Source organism: Gossypium hirsutum, chromosome A09 (assembly GCF_007990345.1).
Source record: "Gossypium hirsutum isolate 1008001.06 chromosome A09, Gossypium_hirsutum_v2.1, whole genome shotgun sequence".
NCBI classification, from domain to species: Eukaryota; Viridiplantae; Streptophyta; class Magnoliopsida; order Malvales; family Malvaceae; genus Gossypium; species Gossypium hirsutum.
The window spans coordinates 12045261-12069476 of record NC_053432.1 but is presented as its reverse complement, the minus strand read 5'-3'; the positions used below and the strand labels follow the sequence as shown (position 1 = coordinate 12069476).

Below are 24216 nucleotides of genomic sequence, written 5' to 3'. Positions count from 1 at the left end.
TAATGGGTTATGGGTTAATATTGAGGGTGAATTAATTAATGGCTTGTTAGGCTTAAAGGGGTTCACTAAGGGTTAATTATTGAAGGTAGGCTTTTGTGGAGTGAGTGGGTTAAACCTAAGTGTCTTTATCATCTTGAAATATCAAATCAAATGGTGTGGTCTTGACATGCATAATCAAGCAAGTTTTAGAATAACAATTCAATACTGACACACTCAAAACAACAATAAAAGTGAGCATGAAAGAAATAATAAATGCTCTAAAGGCTTAAGATCTCACAAAAATTATGGCTTTTTGATGTTCAAATTTTGAATTTCAACTCAAGATAATACTTAAACTTAGGGAAGCAACCTAAAATTTTTTAATTCAAAAATCAACTTATCATGCTTGATTCCCTAATGTCTTAAAGTTTAAATAATCAATGCTTAATTGCCTATGTTTTAATTCAAGACATATCAATAAAAATTATAAGTTAATTAAAATTCATTCTAATAGTGATATGAGTGATTTAAGTGAGAAAAAGACAAAATTGAGGGATTTCTAATGATGATATAAAAGGCCCCCCACACTTAAGATGTACATTGCCCTTAATGTACAAAGATATATATTGAAAAAGATAGATATATAATCATAGGATAGGGAGAGAAGTGAAACTTCCTGAATAATGAATGAACTCCTTGAATTAGAGTTATGGAGAGTAATTGGCCAAAGCAAAGATGAGAGTGGAGGAGGATACTCCAGTGGTGGTCGAGGTTTATTAATCTATAAATCCTGCATTAAAAGAATATTATATCTGGTGGTAGCTATGGTCGTGGTCGAGTAGGACATGGCAGTCGTGGAAAACCTTTCCCGGTGGAGTTTGTAGTTCCTATGCGATGATGAGCTTTGGAGCTCTTTATAACTGTGATAGAATCAGGAACTTTTTAGGGGTTATAAAGAAGAATAATTACTCGTAATGAAATAGCCGAAATTAAAAATTGTAAAATAAGAATAATAAAACCTAATAAAAATAAGCTTAAAGAAAAATAAAAAGTAGTCTTAAAATAGAATAAAAGTAAAAACATAAAATAATAAATAAAAGTTTTTCAACATCTTCATCGCTAGATGGTTCGCGAGGTGGGGGTGGCGATGAGATGTGGAAGTGTTGACAAATCTACTGTAGAGTAGCATCAATGTTATCGAAGCACTGAAAACACTGTTTCTCAAATCGAGTAAGGCGTTCAGAGATGTCAACGTATGAAGCCGCCGCATGAACTGAACGAGAGGGGGGCGGTGGCTGAGGCAGTGGATCTTCATGACATGGAGGGACATCATTAGTAGTGTCCTCTGGGTCCTCCTCCTCAGTGGACTAGGCAAGGCGGTACTGAGGAGGGTATGTGCCACATCGTTTCTCGATCATCCTCATACTTAGCATGCTCGAGATGCCCTGTGAGGACATCTGGCCGATGAGAGTGAGGGAGGATGATTGTGCTGCCGTGTTGAGGAGCCCAAAGTGCCGAGCCAATCGAGTCACATAGGGCCCGATAGAGATGACCCCTCTCCTGTGCCGCTCCTTCTGGTGGCGAATGGCGAAGGCAATAAAGTAGGCAAGGTCGATGACATGCCCATTCGCTATACTCCATAAGAAATAGGAGTCGTGGGTGGTGACAATGCCTGTGCTCTCTCGTCTCCCTATCAGAGTGTGAGCCAAGATAGCGTGTAGATACCTCAAGGATGGAGGGAGAGCCGATGCCTTGGAGCGGCTAGGATTGTAGGTGCGAGGCAAGGACAAGGTCCCTCCAGCATTTTGAGGGGGAGAAGTGGATATGGCTGTGGAGGGTGTCGAATTCATTGTCATCCATGAACCCCTCCGTGTATAGCCCTAGTGAAATCCCAAACTTGGGTATGCTCAACTGGCGTACTAGACCACCGAGGCAGAACTGGACCGTTCTAGGATTGTCGAAGTTTATCATGACGGTCTAAAGATGGAATATCGAGCAGAGTTCCAATGTAAACTCTAGATACATCGGCTCGACGATCTCAAAGAAGAGCTCCCACGAGTCAGTCGTTAGGAGGGCTCAGACCACGTTAGCCAATTGAATCTGTTCGAGTACAGCCCAGTCAATGCAGCGGCCACACCTAGGGGTCAGGCCCGTAATATCTGATATAATTCCTCCTAGGGTCCCAAGGGAACCTGGAGGAACGGGTGCTTAATCTCTGTGGTAGGACCCGCGGATGACGCTGCTCCTTTCCTCTTCTTTGACGCAGGAACAGCGGTCTTCTTACCACGTGAGGACAACATTGTATGCAAAAAGAAGGAACTTAAGGTGTCAGAATCGGTGTTGTAGGCGGCGCACGGGCGTGGAGGGTAGGGCGTGTGAAGTTGCAACGGCTAGGGTTAGGGTTTTTGGGGAGGGAGATGATGAATAGTGACGGGTTTATATAGATTTTGGGGCACACGGCCATGGGACACGCCCGTGTGGCCTAATGTTTGCCCGTGTGTATCATGAATTTTGAATTTGGGCGCGTCTGAAATTCGGCCCACGCCCGTGTTCTTTGGGCGTGTGGGTGCACACGGCCGTGTTGCACGACCATGTCTTACTTTGTTCACTTCTCCCATGCACGTGGACATAAGTCTAAGCCCATGATCATTTTGACAGTGTCGACCAAGGGCTGATGGCACGGACGTGTCGCACGACCGTGCTACATTCTCATTTTCAACCACGGTTTCAAGACACGAACGTGTCTCACGTCCGTGTTGTTCTAGCAGTTTCGCCCACGGCCATATCGCACGACCGTGGTGTTGGGGAAAAAATCTTGCCTTGTTTTCACACGGCCTAATGCACACCCGTGTTCTTGGCCGTGTGGTCTTTAGAAAGCCTGTGTTCCATGATTCGGTCAGTATGTTAGATGTTAAAAACTTAGATTTAAAGAAATTAGCACTATTAGTGCTCGAGTTGCCTCCCGAGAAGCAGTTATTTAAAGTCTAAGCTCAACTTACCTCTCTTCTATATGGTCAAGGTGGTACAAGGAGTTTACACTCCTTAACCCTGCTATAAACTTTATCAACATAAGGTTTAAGACGAGTATCGTTTACCTTAAATGTGCCAAATCTGGGATGATTTACCTCGACTGTACCATATGGGAAAATTCTAAGTACCGTAAGAGGAATTTCTTCATTAGGTTCAGAAGTGGTAATTCGAGGATCTGCTGCATCTAGTAGTACTTTTTCTCCAACCTTAAGTTGATTTGGTGAGGTATTAAGCTCATCCTAGCTCAGTTTCAGTTTATCAGGTGATCTCAATTTCTGTGTCCGCCATTCATCTAGCTCCTCGATTTGTAGCCTTCGTTCTTCATAGATAGGTCTTTTGTTGTTGTTTGAACACAGCTTATATTTGTTCTTCGTAACTGTTTCCTACATAGAAGGTTTCACCACATGATCAGTACTAATAGAATGATTTATACAACCACCTTTAATTTTTGATGTGTTACTCGAATTACGAGCTTGAAGGGTGATTGTTTCGTCTTCCACATGAAGTGTGAGTTCACCTGTGCCAACATCAATAATGGTTCTAGCAGTCGCTAAAAAGGGCCGTCCTAAAATTAAAGGTGCGTTACTATCCTCTTCCATGTCTAGAACAACAAAGTCTACTGGGTATATAAATTTATCGATCTTAACAAGAACATCTTTAATGACACCCCTAGGAAATCTAATGGTTTTATAAGCCAATTGAATGCTCATCCTAGTTTTTTTGGGTTTCCCAAGACCTAGCTGTTTAAACATTTTATAAGGCATAACATTAATGCTTGCCCCTAAGTCAGCCAATGCATTATGAACATCTAAACTACCAATTAAACAAGGAATAGTATAACTCCCTGGATCTTTCAATTTTTTGGGTAGTTTATTTTGTAATATGGCTGAGCAAACTGCATTCAATTCCATATGCGACACCTTATCCAACTTTCGTTTATTTGTTAAAAGCTCCTTTAGGAATTTGACTGCGTTTGGCATCTGCGAAAGAGCTTCAATAAATGGTAAATTAAAATGTAACTTTTTAATAATTTAAAGAATTTACCAAATTGTTCTTCTGTGCGGTCTTTCCTTGTGACAGCCCAAAATTGACCCTAGTCGGGAAGTGGTTTCGGGACCGCTAAACCGAGTCATAAAAATAATTAACCATCATAATTGATGCTCATTATATGTACATGTGCATGTGTGAAAATTTCGTGTTTGAATTTTGTTTAATTGTAGGTGAATTTAGTCAATAGGACTTATGTGTGACATTTTTGAAATGTGATAGATCAAAACATAAGGACCTATTAGTGCATGTTGAAAAAGGGGGGACTTGCATGTAAATTTTCCCCCCATCTAGTAGTGGCCGGCCATGACATTAGGATGGACAAAGGGTGGTGGGCAAAACATGTCATAGACATGTTGTGTTGGTGCATCACGGGAGGAAACAATAAAATAATGAGCATGGTAATTAAATAATGAAAGGGAGGAGTGATGAAAAAAAAATGGTCTCATCCATGCCCCCCCTTTTGCCGTGAATGAAAGAAAGAAAACAAAGAAAAAAATGTGTGTTAATCCTTGAACATCCTTGACCGAAATTCCAAGGAAAGAAAGGAGGAAATGTTGAAGAGGTTCGGCCATGCATGTAACTAGGCTAAGGTATGTTTGAGGTTGCTCCATGAGATTCATGTATATTTTAGTAGTTAGCTTGAGTTCTAACTAGCCCATGGTTCAAATCTTTACTATGTCATGGAGATGATATTCGGCTAAGGTGGATTTGTGTTGATATCATTTGCATGCTAAAAGTGAAGCTTTGTAATGGTGCATGTGATGGTGGATTGATGATTCTTGAATCTTCTTTTTAACATTTTTGAGTGAGACATTAAGTTCTTTGTTTAACCATGACCAAAAATTGAAATGGTATGGTGTTGTGATGCATTCGGCCATGGTAGGAAGTAGAAGGGAAAAATATGGTTGTTGTTAGATGAAGTAGAGTCTAACGAATGAGCACATATGTGCATTGGTTACTAGATGGAGAAGAATCGGCTAGCAAGTTGTGTGCTAAGGCCGAATATAATTTTGTATATTAATGAGTAATGCATGTGTTAAATTGATGGAAAGGGAGAGGATGCTTTACTAGTGTATATATGTGTGTATTAGCCAAGTTTTGAACTTGAAACAAAATGGTGTTTAGTCAATACAAGTGACCATACTTGTAGAATGTATTAAGTGTTGCAATCGGCCCCAACATGGACATGTATGTTCGGCCACATGAATAAGTACATAAGTTATGTGTATGTTCGGCCATAGGTAGCCTATTGATGGCTTTAGCTTGACTTAGAAAATTCGGCTAAGGGGAAATATTAGCTAGTATGTTGAATTCGATTCGTGATTCCGTACATATGTGACTTTAATGTCTAATGTATAAATATGGGCTAAGTGCCTTGTGTTCCTCTTTTCGATGCTCAAATGATTAAATCAATTTATTTGTTTAATTAAGCTCAAGAGCAAAGGGGAACTAAATCCGATAAAGGGAAGGAAAAAGTGGTCGAATAGCCATCGGAATCGTTCGACAACATCCGAGGTAAGTTCTTGAGTAATAGAGCTTAAATTATGATTTGATTAGATCATGTTTTAAGCAAATCAAAATCATGCTCCTTGTGTGTGGCTATTGAGCCGAAATTGCAAGAGTGATAAGTGTCTTGTGTTTGAGTTTTGCTAATGAAAATGAAATATGAATGTGTCATGATTTATTGTTAAATGTGCATGGTTATTCGAATGATGTCCGGGCTAAGTCCCGAAGGCATTTGTGCGAGATACTAATTCCGGGCTAAGCCCGAAGGCATTGGTGCGAGTTACTAAATCCGGGTTAAGTCCCGAAGGCAATTGTGCGAGTTACTATAACCGGGCTATGTCTCGAAGGCATTTGAACGAGTAGCTATATCCGGTTAAATTCCGAAGGTATGTGATTTGGGAATGAATGATCTTGCTGTAAATATTTCAGTTAATACGCTTGAAACATCCCAACATTGAGGTATGTTTCGTATGTGCTTTGAATTAGTTGAGCCCTTACAAATAAGTATTCGCTCAGTTGATAAATGAGCTACCGGCCTTTGGCTAAGTTGATATTTTGTGTATGAACATAAGGGTTGGTAATGTGAAGTAAGTATGATATCGAAAATTTGTGCATATGAAATTATCCGTTTAGCTATATGAATGCTATACTTTTGTTGTGCTAGAATCCCTTGCTCAAAACTTACTAAGCATAAATTGCTTACTCCGTTTCTTTGATTCTCTGTTTTATAGATTTTGGTTCTTCAGCTATCGGACTCGGGATTTTGAAGTCGAAGTCGCCCACACTATCAAAGCCCCCTTTTGGTACAATTTTGGTTGAACTTCGAAATGGCATGTATAGGACTACCCTTTTTGTTGTGGGTCATGGACCCTTTGGACTTGTATAATTTTGGATAGCCATGCGAAAATGGCTTATATATGTTCGAGCATAATGTTATAATCATTTGGTATGGATATGGTTATTGAGAGGTGTGGATATGCTTAACAAGGATTGGCCATGGAATGGTTAATCACTATCATAATTTGTGCTATTTATGCTAAAAGGGCTAGTTGAATCATGAAAACTATGAAATAGGTAAAGTCTACCTTAAGGGCAGATGCTGACAGCAGCAGTGATGTAGATTTGGAAAATCACTAAAATAGTAGGAATGGAATTAAATAGTGAATAAATTATGTAAACGAACCTTGATGAATCTATTTTCATAGGAAAGTAACGAAACGATCATATGGACAATATGTTAAGAGATATTCAGGTTCTCGTGAGACAGGGCCAGAACGGTTTCTGGATTCCCTGTTCCGACTTTGGAAATTCATTGTAAATTAACCAGAGAGAATTAGGAGTCATTCCATATATGTACAGATTCCTCTCTGAGTATAGTTTCTATAGAAACAAACGGTATCAGTATTGAAGCTCTGTGCAGGGAGATATCCAAGTCGTAATGCACAAAGGTCAGTGTAGTTGATCCCTGTAACATGGGAGACTTTGACTAATAAACTGTACTAATTGGCCCGACCAAAAATTGTAGAAAAAAATATTTAGATGGGAATATGAGTCTAGTTTCAGGGAAAAATTACGAAACTTATTTCCGAGTTGTGAAACTCAAGATATAATTTTTAAGGTGACAGTGACGCAGTTAGCCAACTGCCTGGAAATTTTTAAAATGGATTGTGCAAAGAAGTGATTTAAGTCTGCAAACCCCTCGTGTCCGACTCCGGCGACGGACTCGGGTACGGGGTGTTACATTCCTTTTCATGTTTGGGTATGGCACACGAGGTTTGTATTCTTTACTTACTGGTTTCTGGTCATTGTGGTCCACCTCACCCTTACCTTTACTTACCACAATTTCTTGCTTCGGTTCTGGTTCAGGTGTAACTAACCCTTCCGAACCTTGAATGGTAATTGCATTGATTTGCTCCCTTAGGTTAGATTCAGTGTTACTCGGCAAACTACCTTGTGGTCGTTCAGAAATCAGTTTGGCGAGTTGGCCTATCTGAGTTTCGGGCCCTTGGATTGACGCTTGTTGATTCTTAAGGGCTGTATTTTGGAAACGAGTTTCTGACATCGAGATGAATTTTGTTAACATCTCCTCAAGGTTTATCTTCTTTTCTTGCTGGTAATGTTTTTGTTGAAAACCCGAAGGATGTTGTGGCCTTTGATTTCCTTGAGCGCCCCACGAGAAATTGGGATGGTTCCTTTAACCTACGTTATAAGTGTTACTATACGGGTTATTTTGGGGTCTAGAGTTATTGTTACCCATATTTTGGACTTTTTCCTCCTCGATACTCAGGTTGAAGGGTTGATATTCTGTGCATGCTTCTCCTCCATTCGAATCGCACCTCATGACTGGATGGACCTGAATAGAACCACATAAACAGTCAATCTTTTTATTTAAGAGTTCTATTTGGTTAGATAGCATAGTAACTGCATTGAGTTGAAAACACCGGCTGCCTTCATTGGCTTTGTCCTCATAACTTGCCACTGATAGTTATTCAGTAAGATCTCCTCAATAAATTTGTAAGCCACCTCAGGTGTCTTATTATTGATAGTTCCACCAGTGACTGCGTCAATCATCTGCCAGTCGAAGGATTCAGGCCGTTGTGAAACGTTTGAACCTGTAGCCAGAGTGGTAACCCATGGTGAGAGCATATTCGCAAAAGGTCCTTGTATCTCTCCCATGCATCGTAGAGTGTTTTTAAATCCATCTGCACAAAAGAAGAGATATCATTATGTAATTTGGCTGTTTTACCCGGCAAAAAATATTTTAATAAAAACTTTTCGGTCATTTGTTTCCAAGTAGTGATTGACCCTTGTGGTAACGAGTTTAAATATTGTTTAGCCTTATTCCTTAACAAAAAGGGAAACAACCGAAGGCAAATGGCGTCATCAGAAATGCCATTAATTTTAAATGCATCGCAAAATTCTAGGAAATTTTCCAGGTGAGCGTTGGGATCCTCGTCCTGCAAACCATCAAACTGAACAAACTGTTGTATCATTTGAATTGTGTTAGGTTTCAGTTCAAAAATATTTGCAGCAATAGTAGGTCTAACTATACTTGACTCAGTTCCTATTAAATTAGGTTTAGCATAATCATACATAGTACGTGGAGCAGGTTTCTAATTTACTGGATCAGCGACAATCGTAGGAGTAGCGGATTTTCTTGGTTTTCAACCATCTCCTCGGTTGTGGTTGAAGTATCGTCCTCTTGCTCGTCCTCTGTGTATCTTAGGCTTCGGCTTATTTCTCGTCTGTTCCTGCAAACTGTGCGGTCGATCTCACTGTCAAAAAGTACTGGTCCTGACGGGTTTCTTCTGGTTATAAACTAGAAAAACCTGTCAGAAGAAAAAAAATAAATGAAGAATTAGAAAAGAAAAGAAAAACTTAAATTACAAAAAAAGTAAATGGCTAAAGTAATAAAATTCAAGTTTTCCTAATATCCTAGTTCCTCGGCAATGGCGCCAAAAACTTGATGCGTGATATTCGTAATAGGTTTTAAAGATTTATAAATGAATCGTTCTTAAGACTAACTTATTATCACGATTAAGGCAACTGTACCTATCGAAGAGTAGTATAGTTCAGCAAGACCGGATTGTCAAACCCAAAGGAAATACGAGTACTAGTATTTACTTCCTTTTTATTATCTAGCCTAAAAATTAAGAGGTTTGGTTATCTAAACTAATTACTAACAAAGAAGGCACAGAAAGAAAACTTGGGAAAATACTTTTGGGAAAAATTCGATTGATTGAGACAATACCTAAGGAAAAATCCACCTAGACTTCACTTGTTATTTGACTCTGAATCAGACGATTTATTCATTTGACTTGATCCGTAAAAATCCCTAAGTTATATTATTATCTCTCTCGAGACTAATAACGTCTAACCCTAGGTTGAATAATTGAAATCTCTTTGTAATTAACACCCTAGGATTGCATTAACTCAATCTATGGATTCCCTTATTAGGTTTCACCCTAATTCGGAAAAATCCTATCACCCTATCTCTAGGCGTGCAATCAACTCTGCTTAATTATGACAATTTTACTCTTAGGCAGGGTCTATTCCTCCTCTGAATAAGAGCGTTAACTTGAATCAATATCCTGGAATATTAAAACGAGAATTAAGAACACATAATTAAGAACAAGTCAAATATTTATCGTACAATTCAGATAATAATAACAAGATCTATCTTAGGTTTCATTCCCCTTAGGTATTTAGGGGGTTCAGTTCATATTTATGAAAGAAAATATCTCAAAAGCATAAAGATAACAAAACATAAGAAAACCCAAAACTCCTGAAGGAACTTGAAGGGAGATCTTCAGTCTTAGTGATGAATCCGGCTTCTGAGATGGATCAATCGGCTTTCCTTGTGTAATTCCTTGCTTCCTACTCTGCGTCCCTCTTCTAAATGCCTTCTTCAGGTGTTTAAATAGGCTTTGGAATGCCTAAGAGCCCTCAAAATTGTCCTTTTCCAAATTGGACTAAACTTGGGCTCGGAAGGGACACGCCCGTGTGACACACCCGTGTAACACGCCCGTGTGCTATTACTCTAGCCCGTGGTCGAAGCTGTTGAATAGGCATGGGTGTGTAGTATACCCGTGTAAGTCATGCTTCAATCCTACCAAAGGGACACGGTCGTGTGACACGCCCGTGTGAGAAAGTCCAGGTCGTGTTGATTTCCCACATGCATCCATTTTCTCCGTTTCCAGCCCTTTTCTTACTCTTTTTACTCTCCTATGCTCACCTAAGTATAAAACATGAAATTAAAGGATTAGAAGCATTGAATTCACCAAATCTAAGGAGAAACCATTCATAAATGGGCTAAGCATGGGATAAGAATATGTATAAATTACGGTTTATTAGTCTTCGAAATCTATAACATACTTTGGGGTGGTTCGGGACTAAACCAAGAACTTTGAAAATCTTTGGGCAACTTAACTAATTTTCTTTCTTCGGAGAGTCACACTATTCATATGGGTCTAAAAATCACATTTTTACAAATTTGCATTTTGACCCTTAAACTTTTGCTTATTTGCACTTTTTCCCTAAGGTTCAGAAATTAAACTTTTTCCTATTTTCCTATGTTTTATGACATGCTGATCATTTTTCCCTTCTATAGCAACATCAAATTCTCACTCTAACATGTACTTATGAAAATTAGGTGGTTTTACCGATTATGTCATTTTACTCGTTTTCACGTAAAATTGCTTAGCAAAAGTTGTTTAACATAATTTCAAGCTTCATATTCTACCATTGGACATCGAAATACATGCATATCATTCATGGGTAAATTTTTAAACATAAATCCTAGCTCAAAATAATGGTAGAAATAAGCAGATCATGTTACCAGGATTTCAAAAATACATAGAACATTAAAAACAGAGCTCGGAATCACTTACTATTAAGCTTGGAAGCATGTCCAAACCCTAACCATGGCTGCTCTTGGCACATTCTGCTGTAGCAAGAAGAAAGGGACACATTTGGGGTTCAAAATTTGTCTTTTAATTCATTTTACCCCTAAATGATCAAAATGCCCTTTTTACTATTCTTTCAAATTTTACCCAACCAACGCCATTTTTGTCCAACAAGTTATACAATGGTTTAACTATCATTTAAGGAACTCCCATTTAAAATTTCATGACAATTAGACACCTCTAACATGTAAAACTCAACTTTTGCACTTTTTACAATTTAGTCTTTCTTACTAAATTGAGTGCCCAAACATCGAAAATTTTTAGCGAAATTTTTACGAAATCATTCCGTCAAATTGTGGACCATAAAAATATAATATAAATGAAATTTTCCTCATCAAAATTGTGGTCCCGAAACCACTGTTCCGACTAAGCACAAAATTGGGATGTTATATTCACACACCTGTGTGCCTACCAGACACAACCGTGTGTCCAAGACACACGCCCGTATGGAATCCCTAAATTATAAAATTACCCACACAATCGTGTGGCACCAAATCACTCAAACCCTAATCCCAAAACACACACGCCCGTGTGCCTAGGGGACACGGTTGTGTAAAGATCGACAAAAATCCCCAAATCGACAATACGGCTGCATGGCTAGGCCGTGTGGCACCAAATTTTACCCAAAAACCCTAATTCCTAATTGTACACAACCGTGTGAACCGGAACATGCCCGTGTAACCATGAAAACACCTGCAACCAGCCTAAAAATCGAGCTTTTTCGATCAATAAATTGACCTCCAAACATAACACACTAAATTTCTAGAGATTGCAGACAAAATGAACCTCAATTTCCCATTTATCGAAACACACGAAAAGATTGTCGAATACCATAGTAAAACAACAAAGCGCAAGTATATTGAACGAGGTTTGGATCCGACACCTGTTTTGCGATCTAAGACGTTCAGACACCGACTTGACGACGAGGAAGCGACTCTCCAAAATCCACAAGCAAACCGTTTTGAAAAAAAAAGAAGAAAATAAAGAAGAACTTCGAAAAAGAAAGAAAAAAGAAGACCAATAGAGGAAGAAAGGAATAAAAACGTCCAGAAACCAAATAGGGAATTAAAGGAAAAATAAAAATAAAAATAAATAGTTATAAATATTACCATTAAATAAGTCAAAATAGAATGCTTCTCCGAAATACGCACACAAAGACTCGAACCCAGAACCTTGAGATTTACTAACAATCACTCAACCACCAGACCAACAGGCCCATTCTGAAACTTAAACGTGTGACTAAACACAATAGCACAACCTTCTCTCTGACCCTAACCACAAAACCCAAAAACTTCTAACCCTAAAATTCAGGGTGTTACAATAGGTTCTAGGAATTATTACAATATTTTTGATTCTATGATTATGACAATGATAATTAAGATGTTTTTTATGTTTAAATTCTAGTATATTGATTTGTGAACCATGTTTTAAAGTATCCAATCATTTCATGAATAAAAATTAATGTTATCTAGGCACAAGTATATTGTGATTTATTTTGCCTGCCATATTTACATGCGTACCCCTATAGTGGTTGTTTTATTACATGTGAACCACCTGGAAAATATGCTAACCCGTGTATGCTTTCGAACACATGTTTTTACGTGAATCCTACTAAAGTATTATATCCTCTGATTCTTGCTCTTTTGTTTGTGAAGATTGCTTATTGTAAATGCATGTTTTTTCTACGAACTGATGATATTATGCAAACACTTAGGCTATGTGTTTTCTTGATAAGCGTCTTAAATATGCGAGCCTATGTTCTACATCGCATTACATGTGTTTTTCTTGATTTGCAAACTGTGTTGCTGAATATAACTCTTTGTGCTGCGAACTTAAGTATGTCTTTAAGCTTGCAAACCTTCTTATGTTTGGTTGTGAAGCTCACATGATTACATTTTGTTTCCACTGTTGTGTTTTGAGTTAGCACAACTAATGTTAAAGACTTAAGTGGTGTGTTGGAAGTTAGGTTGGAAGTCAATGGAGAGTCACTTTGGTGGCTAATGTAGCTCGCCAAATTCGGGTCGAGACTTCTAGGCTGGGTTTGGGGTGCTATGTAACAGCCCCATTTTGGGGCCAATCAGAATAGTGGTTTTGGGACCACGAATCTGACATAGAAAAATCAATTTTTATTATATTTTTATGGTCTACAGTTTGATGAAACTATTCTATAAAAATCTCGTTCGAAAATTTTAATGTTTGGTCACTCAATTTAGTCAAAAGGACTAAATTGTAAAAAGTGCAAAAGTTGAGTTATACTTGTTTAAGGTGTCCAATTGCTATGAGATTTTAATAGAGGTCCTTAGTTGGTAATTAGACCATTGGATAAGTTAGTGGACAAAAATAAACATGAATAGGTAAAATTTCAAAGTTATGCATTAAAGGCATTTTGGTCATTTGGTAAATAAAAGAATAAAAAGGGAAAATCAAGTCAAAATTTGTGTCCATCTTCTTCACCTTGGCCGAATTTTACAAGGAGACCATAGCTAAGATTTCTTCAACTTTCAATCTTGATTGTAAGTACATCCTAGCCCCGTTGTAAATGCTCTTTACATTTTTGAAGTCCTCGTAACCCGATTTACCTATTTCTACCATTATTTTGAAGTAAGGTTCATGTTTAAAAATTTACCCATGTGTTATATGCATGTATTTTGATATTTGATGGAAGATATTGTATGTTTAAGGTGTGATAAACAACTTTTACTAAGTGATTTTTAGTGAAAATGCATAAAAAGGACTTATTTGTAAAAGTTGTAAAAATGAGTAGTAGAAATGTGATTTGATGAAAAATGTGGGTTGGTATGAGCATGATTTAGGTTTGACTAGACTTGGGTAACAAATAAAATGGATACATTTCATTTTATGAGCCTAATGACTAAAATGTAAGTATGTCAAAGTTTAGGGGCAAAAATGTAATTTTTTCATAATTTTATTTTTGGAAAGCATTGAGTAATGTGATAATTAAATAAGTTAAATTTTCTATTATAGATCAAGAAAAAGAAAGTTCGGACCTTGACCGGGGGAAGAACAAGGTTATTGACGATTAGGTCCATTTTCTACCAGTTTGTATCGAGGTAAGTTTGTGTGTAAATAATGCAATGTTATAATATGTATTTAATGCTTAATATTGCATAAATTGTACAATTTTTTCTATGGAAATATTCATTGAAGTTTTGATGATGAGAAAATCCCGGTTGAACCTTAAGAATGGTTTAGGATACAAGTGACATGTTAATAGGATACCATGTGTTATGTGATCTATGTGAATCCGGAAGCTGGTCACGTACGTCCTACTGGTGGCTGGGTAGTCCGGCATATGTTGTGAATACCTGACAACTTGTGTTAGCAGCCCGTGTAGTTACGTCTTGACTGGCAACTTGTGTGAGCAGGCCCATGATTAGCTCGTGTGTGAGCCCATGTGCTATGAGATATGATGTAGCATTGGCTACATATGTGGCACTTATGTGCAAGACCTTCTGTGTATCCGATAGTATTCCAAGTGTTCAAGGGGTAAACTGAAGAGTATGCCAAAGATGACAAAGTATGTAACTCTGTTACGAGTTGGTACAGGTATGTATGTAAAACCCATGAGTATGAACTTTGGTATGAGAAGAATTTTTGGTAAGAATGCTAATGAGTAAGTTATGTCTTAGATACATGATGATATTTATGTTAACTTACGTGGAGTAGTTATATGATTAATAAATGATTTATGTTGCTTATTATTTTCATGTAAACTTACTAAGCTTTAAAGCTTACTCCCCTTTTCTTTCCATTCCTTATACTATGTCAAGCTAGCTCGGGGATTGAGGAACGTCGAAGCTCGATTCACACTATCAAACGATTGTTTTGGGTATACTTGGTTTCAATATTTTGTGCATGGCATGTATAGGGACTTGGTCATTTTTTTATGTGTCATATTGGTTTAGCCAAATGTGTTGGCATTGTAATGGTCGATAATTCATTATGTAAATGGCCATTGAATTTGGCTAATATTGGCTAAATATATAATCATATGATGATGTTTCCATGAATGTGGATTTTGCATGGTTTGAGATGATAAGTATGATATGTTGTATGTGATAGGAAATAACATGTAATTGATGTGTGAATGACTTGGTTGTGGCTGAATTGGTTGTGTGTATATACTTGGATTAGTGTTGCTTGTTGTTGTGTAGGTTGGTACAAGTGAGGGTGGCAAAATGGCTTGGTAAATAGCCTTTTTTTTGTCCACACGGATAGACACACGGGCGTGTGTCTAGGCCTTGTGTGACACACGGCTTGCCCCATGGGGGTGTGATCTGGCCGTGTGTTCCCTATATCTCGAATTTTAGCTTCAAATTGGCCACACGGGCAGAGACACGGCCTTGTGTCTCAGTTGCGTGAAGGACACGGCCTAGGGACATGGGCATGTGCCCAAGGCGTGTGAAGTCTGCACCTATTTTATGAAAATTATGAAAATTAAATCGCCCACATGGCCTAAGCACACAAGCGTGTGACTTGGCCATGTGACTTCAATTTGTTGATGACATCATAAACAGAGAGTTACACAGGGTTAGGGACACAAGCGTGTGTGATCACGCGGCCTACCCACATGGGCATGTGACCCTGTTTTGATGAAAAATTTTCTAAGTGTTGTGAAATTTTCCAAAGTTCTCAGTTTAGTCCTGAACTGCTTCCAAATTTTGTTTTGGGACTCATAGGCTCGTTTTAGGGACTATATGAATGTTTATGAAAAGTTTTAGACTTGAGTGGAAATCCATGTTCCAGTTTTGAATATTTGTTTGAGTTTAAGTCCAGTAATGCCTCGTACACTGTTCTGGCGTCGAATACGAATAAGGAGTGTTACATGTTACATTCTTGGACCATTAACCCAGTTTCTTCTAACCCTATTTTTTAGAGGTGATAAGCTCTCCTCATTATAGATCGTTACGAAAGCTACTTATCAATCATTCATCCAATGACCTTGTCATTAGTGTATTATTCTCATAAGGTATCCTTAATCTCTTTTGGATAATATTCACTCTCCCAATATGATCCTACTTTATCTCATGATAACCATTACATCTTTCTTCATGAAAAAGTCCATTACTAACACATAGTTTTTGAATTATTTGTCTTGAAATAAATGACTTGTGACCATGTTACGTTTTCATCTATCATGCAATACCGATGAGAGGATATCATTTACCTTTTCTAGGTTATGATTTCCATTATTGTAAGTGAGACTATGTCATGTTGAAGTTGTACACCCAATGCACCTACTTTTGACTCTATTACCAATTGAACTTAGACTTTTAACACATCAAATTATACAAGTCATGCACACATAGCCCATCACTTACTCAAAATTGAGGTAAGTCACATGAAGAACATCGCAAGTGAATAAATCCATAAATAGTTCTAGGATTTATTCTTTTTGGGTCTATCTGATATATTGTCAATCCAAACAGTCGCACCCATGTCTCTATCTTTTGGGAATCATCCACTTCGACATCCAAGACAAAGTATCTCCATATTCGAAGTTGTTAGGCGGCATAATAGTCATTTAATTGACTTGCTCAATTTTGGTTAGACCATAGAACATTTAGATTATCTCCTAATGCAAGTTGTGTTCTCATATTGTAATCTAATCACATAATGCAAATTAGTATTAGTTAATCATTAGATAATCAATGAGAAATTTTTTTTTTTCGTTTGCTTTTCTTCCTAAAATTGTTTCACAACATTATATAAAAGATATTAATGATAAGATGAAATTTTATTAAACCAATTTAATAAAAAAAACTACAAGTATATAGAAAATATTTGTAACACCACTTACCCGAGTTCGAGGCCGAGACTGGGCACGAGGCATTACCTTACTTAATCACATGCATACAATCATTTCTGAGTTACCAAGACTTGGTCAAATTTAAAATTTTTTCTAACCTTGTTTAAAACTCCTTGATGTGGGCCTATGAGGCCTCAAACTCTCATTGGAAACCATTCGGAACCAACTCGGGTCATTAGACCGACTTAATAAAAATGACACTTAAAATAGGGCACACACTCCCCTGTGGAAGGGTAACGCGCCCGTGTGTTCATTATAACACGGCCATGCTGATGGTCCGTGTGACACACACGGCCAAAGCCTCTAGGGATAAGCACGTGCCCCATGTCGTGTGAATTAAATTCTAAATTTTAACCTATAAGGGTTTTCACACGTCCTGACATATGCTTGTGCCTATGGTCGATGTCTCTCACACGGCCATAACACGCCCTTGTCCTAGCCCGTGTCTAAAAACCGTGACATTCTATTTCTGACGTCAACAATCCTTAAGGGTCACACGGCCAAGGCACACACCGTTGTGCTAAGCCGTGTCCTTCACACGACTAAGACACACGGCTTTGTCTTTGCCCGTCTGTTTACTACCATGCATATTGACTCGAAATTTTTACGTGCACGGGACACACGGCCGGACAACACGTCCATGGGGCTAGCTGTGTGTCACACACGGCCTAGACACACACCCGTGTGTCTACCCATGTGGACAACATGGGGCTATTTACAAGCCCTTTGCCACCCTAAAACACTAAATAACATCCATCATGCTAAAGATCATCATAAAATGATTACTCAATCCAACAACCACATCTAAGGCCTTTACACATTTCATATTTACTAAAGCAACCAACAAATTACCCATTCATGAAATAACTTCTTGTATTCATATAACAACTTTCAACTTTAGCCATTTCCAGGGCCTTATACAAAATGAATCAAAATGCTAAAGAAAGCCAACATGTTTGGCAAATTCACAATGACACAAAATTCTAAAGTCAGTGTCCTATATATGCCATAATAAAAATAAATAGATCTAACTATACCAAGTGCTTCAATTGATAGTGTGATCGATGCCTCTGACGTCCGTTGATCCATGACCTAATTAGGCGGCACTATAAGAAAATGGAAAGAACTAGGGTAAGCATAAAGCTTAATTTGCATGAAAATAAATATAACGACAACTTTACCATTCATCATCATGCTCATAACACTAAAATAGGCATAAGCACAACTTACTCGTCACTATCCAACACAATTCACATAGCATATACTAAGCTCACATCTCGTGCATTTCATTTAGGTACCTGTATCACTCACAACATGGTTATACTTTTCTCGTTTAACTTAAACCATAACTCTCACCGTTGAACCATTTGGAATACTATCAGATAGTCACTAAGCCCCAACATAGGTTATAATGCCGATGCCATGTCCCAGACATGGCCTTACACTGAGTATTGACATCGAGGCCGACACCATGTCCCAGACATGGTCTTACACTAGCTCTTACATATCCGTGCCGATGCTAAATCCCAGACATGGTCTTACATTGACACTTCTATATGTGCTGATGCCATGTCCCAGACATGATCTTACACTGACACATCTCGTAGCCGAAGCATGTCCTAGACATGTCTTACACTGGCTTACATCTCGAGGCCGATGCATGTCCTAGACATGTCTTATACTAGCTCCCGTTTCAATGCCGATGCCATGTCCCAGACATGTCTTACACTAGCACACAATATCACGAATGTCCTGGCCTAAATATCTGATTTATTTCCTAAAGTTCAAACGGGAGTCCTACTATCTCAATAATCATCATACATGATTATTTCCACAAACAAGCAATTCATGCTATCTCAATTCAAGCACATATAATAACAATTTAGTTGTATTTTTTACATACGACTTACCTTGGATTACAAAATGTAAATGACTAGTTCGACTTAGTCCACTTGCTTCGCTTTTCCCCGGTCTAGGCCCGGATTTTGTAATTCTTGATCTAGAATGATAAAAATTTATGAATTTAATCATTTTATTAATCTAGATACTCAAAAATTTAAAATTGGTCAAAATGACCATTTTGCCCCTAGACTTTTGTAAAATAACCATTTTATCCCTACGTCCGAAATTTGATTTTTATCGAAATTCTTCATATCTTAAGCCTAGCCAATTACTTTTTCTACTAGAAGCAACCCACAATTCTCATTATTTCACACCTTTATCACCTATTTTATAACTTATGCAAAATGGTCCTTTTTAGGGTTTTTATGAGAAATCTCTTCACAAAAGTTGTTTATTTCCCAACCATGGTTCATTTTCTCCCATAAAATTTTAGAAAAAAAATGTCTACTATCATGGCAAAACCCTAGAATTTCAACCATTTTGCAAAATAGTCCCCTCATTTGAAAGCTTATGTTATAAGGGTTCTAAAAGTGCAAAAATCATTAAGGAAAATCATCAAAATCACATGTGAAGGCTCTAAGTTGCTAAAATTTTCAAAGCTCAAAACCCCCTACAATGGCTGAATTTTCGGTGCAGAAGATGGTAGAAAAAAAAGATGATATCTTTTCTCTTTTTTTTTTTATTTTTATTCTAGTTAAAATTAGGTCATCAAATTACCTAACCATTTGACCCATTGATTTCCTTGTCCCTATGGCCGGTCATGCCTCTTGGAGGGGGGTCTAATTGCCCTTTAAAGACCTCCAATTATTGTTCCCTAGCTACTTGTATGTCTATCAAGTAAATAGAACTTTTACCCTTTATGCGATTTAGTCTTTTTTCCCGATTAAGCATGCAATCACTAAAATTAATTCACCAAAATTTTCATACTCTCATATAATCATGCCACAACACATAAAAAATATAAAAATAATTTCCCCAACCCGAGTTTAGTGGTCCCAAAACCACTGTTTCGACTAGGCCTAAAATCGGGCTGTTACAATTCTCCCCCTTAGGGATTTTCATCCCCGAAAATCTTACCGGTGAATAAGTTTGGGTATTGATCTCTCATAGTCTCTTTGGGTTCCCACGTGGCTCCCTCGACTCTGTGTCTATACCATAAAACCTTTACGAGTGCTACACTTTTATTCCTTAATTATTCCTTAACTTCTTGACCTCTCGATTAAAAATCTTAATCAGTTCTTCACTATAGGTCATATCAGGGCTTATTTCAATTTCGTCCGGTGAAATAACGTGTGAGGGGTCAGATCGGTAGCAGCGCAACATCAATACAGGAAATACATCATGAATTTTCTCTAATTCACAAGGCAAGCCCAATTGGTATGCTATCGGCCAAAATCTCTCAGTCACCTCATAAGGTCCAATAAACCACGGACTCGGTTTGCCTTTTCTACTAAATCTAAGAACTTTCTTCCATGGGGATACTTTCAAAAACACTTTATCCCCAACTTGTAACTCGATCTCAACCCATTTCAAGTCTGCGTAGGATTTCTGTCTATCCGATGCGGATCTCAAGCAATCACGAATCACTTTAACCTTTTCCTCGGTTTCTTTGAACAAATCGACCCCGTGAATATAAAACTCTCTCAACTTGGTCCAATATAAAGGCGTTCGGCACTTACGCCCATATAAAGCCTCATAAGGCACCATTTTCAGACTTGACTGATAACTGTTGTTGTAGGTGAATTCGATTAGTGATAAATACTTTTCCCAACTGCCTTGAAACTCGAGAACACAAGATCGCAACATGACTTCCAATATTTGAATTACTCTTTCCCACTGACCATCGATTTGTGAGTGAAAAATTGTGCTAAAGTTTAATTTTGTTCCCACAGCCACTTGTAATTTCTTACAAAACCACGACTCAGATCTCTATCTAAAATAATTGACAAGGGCACTCCATAAAGTCTCACAATCTCAGAGACATAATGTGACAGCCCAAAATTGACCCTAGTCGGGAAGTGGTTTCGGGACCGCTAAACCGAGTCATAAAAATAATTAACCGTCATAATTGATGCTCATTATATGTACATGTGCATGTGTGAAAATTTCGTGTTTGAATTTTGTTTAATTGTAGGTGAATTTAGTCAATAGGACTTATGTGTGACATTTTTGAAATGTGATAGATCAAAACATAAGGACCTATTAGTGCATGTTGAAAAAGGGGGGACTTGCATGTCAATTTCCCCCCATCTAGTAGTGGCCGGCCATGACATTAGGATGGACAAAGGGTGATAGGCAAAACATGTCATAGACATGTTGTGTTGGTGCATCATGGGAGGAAACAATAAAATAATGAGCATGGTAATTAAATAATGAAAGGGAGGAGTGATGAAAAAAAATGGTCTCATCCATGCCCCCCCTTTGCGGTGAATGAAAGAAAGAAAACAAAGAAAAAAATGTGTGTTCATCCTTGAACATCCTTGACCGAAATTCAAAAGGAAAGAAAGGAGGAAATGTTGAAGAGGTTCGGCCATGCATGTAACTAGGCTAAGGTATGTTTGAGGTTTCTCCATGAGATTCATGTATATTTTAGTAGTTAGCTTAAGTTCTAACTAGCCCATGGTTCAAATCTTTACTATGTCATGGAGATGATATTCGGCTAAGGTGGAATTGTGTTGATATCATTTGCATGCTAAAAGTGAAGCCTTGTAATGGTGCATGTGATGGTGGATTGATGATTCTTGAATCTTCTTTTTAGCATTTTTGAGTGAGACATTAAGTTCTTTGTTTAACCATGACCAAAAATTGAAATGGTATGGTGTTGTGATGCATTCGGCCATGGTAGGAAGTAGAAGGGAAAAATATGGTTGTTGTTAGATGAAGTAGAGTCTAACGAATGAGCACATATGTGCATTGGTTGCTAGATGGAGAAGAATCGGCTAGCAAGTTGTGTGCTAAGGTCGAATATAATTTTTGTATAATAATGAGTAATGCATGTGTTAAATTGATGGAAAGGGAGAGGATGCTTTACTAGTGTATATATATGTGTATTAGCCAAGTTTTGAACTTGAAACAAAATGGTGTTTAGTCAATACAAGTGACCATACTTGTAAAATGTATTAAGTGTTGCAATCGGCCCCAACATGGACATGTATGTTCGGCCACATGAATAAGTACATAAGTTATGTGTATGTTCAGCCATAGGTAGCCTATTGATGGCTTTAGCTTGACTTAGAAAATTCGGCTAAGGGGAAATATTAGCTAGTATGTTGAATTCGATTCGTGATTCCGTACATATGTGACTTTAATGTCTAATGTATAAATATGGGCTAAGTGCCTTGTGTTCCTCTTTTCGATGCTCAAATGATTAAATCAATTTATTTGTTTAATTAAGCTCAAGAGCGAAGGGGAACTAAATCCGATAAAGGGAAGGAAAAAGTGGTCGAATAGCCATCGGAATCGTTCGACAACATCCGAGGTAAGTTCTTGAGTAATAGAGCTTAAATTATGATTTGATTAGATCATGTTTTAAGCAAATCAAAATCATGCTCCTTGTGTGTGGCTATTGAGCCGAAATTGCAAGAGTGATAAGTGTCTTGTGTTTGAGTTTTGCTAATGAAAATGAAATACGAATGTGTCATGATTTATTGTTAAATGTGCATGGTTATTCGAATGATGTCCGGGCTAAGTCCCGAAGGCTTTGTGCTAAGTGACCATATCCGGACTAAGATCCGAAGGCATTTGTGCGAGATACTAATTCCGGGCTAAGCCCGAAGGCATTTGTGCGAGTTACTAAATCCGGGTTAAGTCCCGAAGGCATTTGTGTGAGTTACTATAATCGGGCTATGTCCCGAAGGCATTTGAACGAGTAGCTATATCCGGTTAAATTCCGAAGGTATGTGATTTGGGAATGAATGATCTTGCTGTAAATATTTCAGTTAATACGCTTGAAACATCCCAACATTGAGGTATGTTTCGTATGTGCTTTGAATTAGTTGAGCCCTTACAAATAAGTATTCGCTCAGTTGATAAATGAGCTACCGGCCTTTGGCTAAGTTGATATTTTGTGTATGAACATAAGGGTTGGTAATGTGAAGTAAGTATGATATCGAAAATTTGTGCATATGAAATTATCCGTTTAGCTATATGAATGCTATACTTTTGTTGTGCTGGAATCCCTTGCTCAAAACTTACTAAGCATAAATTGCTTACTCCGTTTCTTTGATTCTCTATTTTATAGATTTTGGTTCTTCAGCTATCGGACTCGGGATTTTGAAGTCGAAGTCGCCCACACTATCAAAGCCCCCTTTTGGTACAATTTTGGTTGAACTTCAAAATGGCATGTATAGGACTACCCTTTTTGTTGTGGGTCATGGACCCTTTGGACTTGTATAATTTTGGATAGCCATGCGAAAATGGCTTATATATGTTCGAGCATAATGTTATAATCATTTGGTATGGATATGGTTATTGAGAGGTGTGGATATGCTTAACAAGGATTGGCCATGGAATGGTTAATCACTATCATAATTTGTGCTATTTATGCTAAAAGGGCTAGTTGAATCATGGAAACTATGAAATAGGTAAAGTCTACCTTAAAGGCAGATGCTGACAGCAGCAGTGATGTAGATTTGGAAAATCACTAAAAATAGTAGGAATGGAATTAAATAGTGAATAAATTATGTAAACGAAGCTTGATGAATCTATTTTCATAGGAAAGTAACAAAATGATCATATGGACAGTATGTTAAGAGATATTCAGGTTCTCGTGAGACAGGGCCAGAACGGTTTCTGGATTCCCTGTTCCGACTTTGGAAATTCATTGTAAATTAACCAGAGATAATTAGGAGTCATGCCATATATGTATAGATTTCTCTCTGAGTATAGTTTCTATAGAAACAAACGGAATCAGTATTGAAGCTTTGTGCAGGGAGATATCCAAGTCGTAATGTGCAAAGGTCAGTGTAGTCAATCCCTGTAACATGGGAGACTTTGACTAATAAACTGTACTAATTGGCCCGACCAAAAATTCTAGAAAAATATATTTGGATGGGAATATGAGTGTAGTTTCAGGGAAAAATCATGAAACTTATTTTCAAGTTGTGAAACTCAAGATATGATTTTTAAGGTGACAGTGACGCAGTTAGCCAGCTTGCCTGGAAAATTTTAAAATGGATTGTGCAAAGAAGTGATTTAAGTCTGCAAACCCCTCGTGTCCGACTCCGGCGACGGACTCGAGTACGGGGTGTTACACATAAAGATTGGAAAATTTCTCAAGAGAATAGTCGGTACGCACTGATATAAAATGTCCCAACTTAGTAAGTCTATCAACAACACCCACACTGAATCCTTTTTCCTTGGTGTTAAAGGCAATCCTGACACAAAATCCATGGTTACTCAATCCCATTTCCATTCGGGAACCATCACAGGTTGAAGCAAACCCCAGGGTACTTG

The 24216-nt window shown here is 37.9% G+C and overlaps 1 non-coding gene across 1 annotated transcript; it reads left to right on the top strand.

The window, feature by feature from the left end:
• Positions 1 to 8193: 8193 nt before the first annotated feature.
• On the top strand, positions 8194 to 8299 carry LOC121206834 (small nucleolar RNA R71). The gene has a single exon (XR_005902006.1). It is a non-coding gene; the product is annotated as a small nucleolar RNA R71 (small nucleolar RNA).
• Positions 8300 to 24216: the final 15917 nt, after the last annotated feature.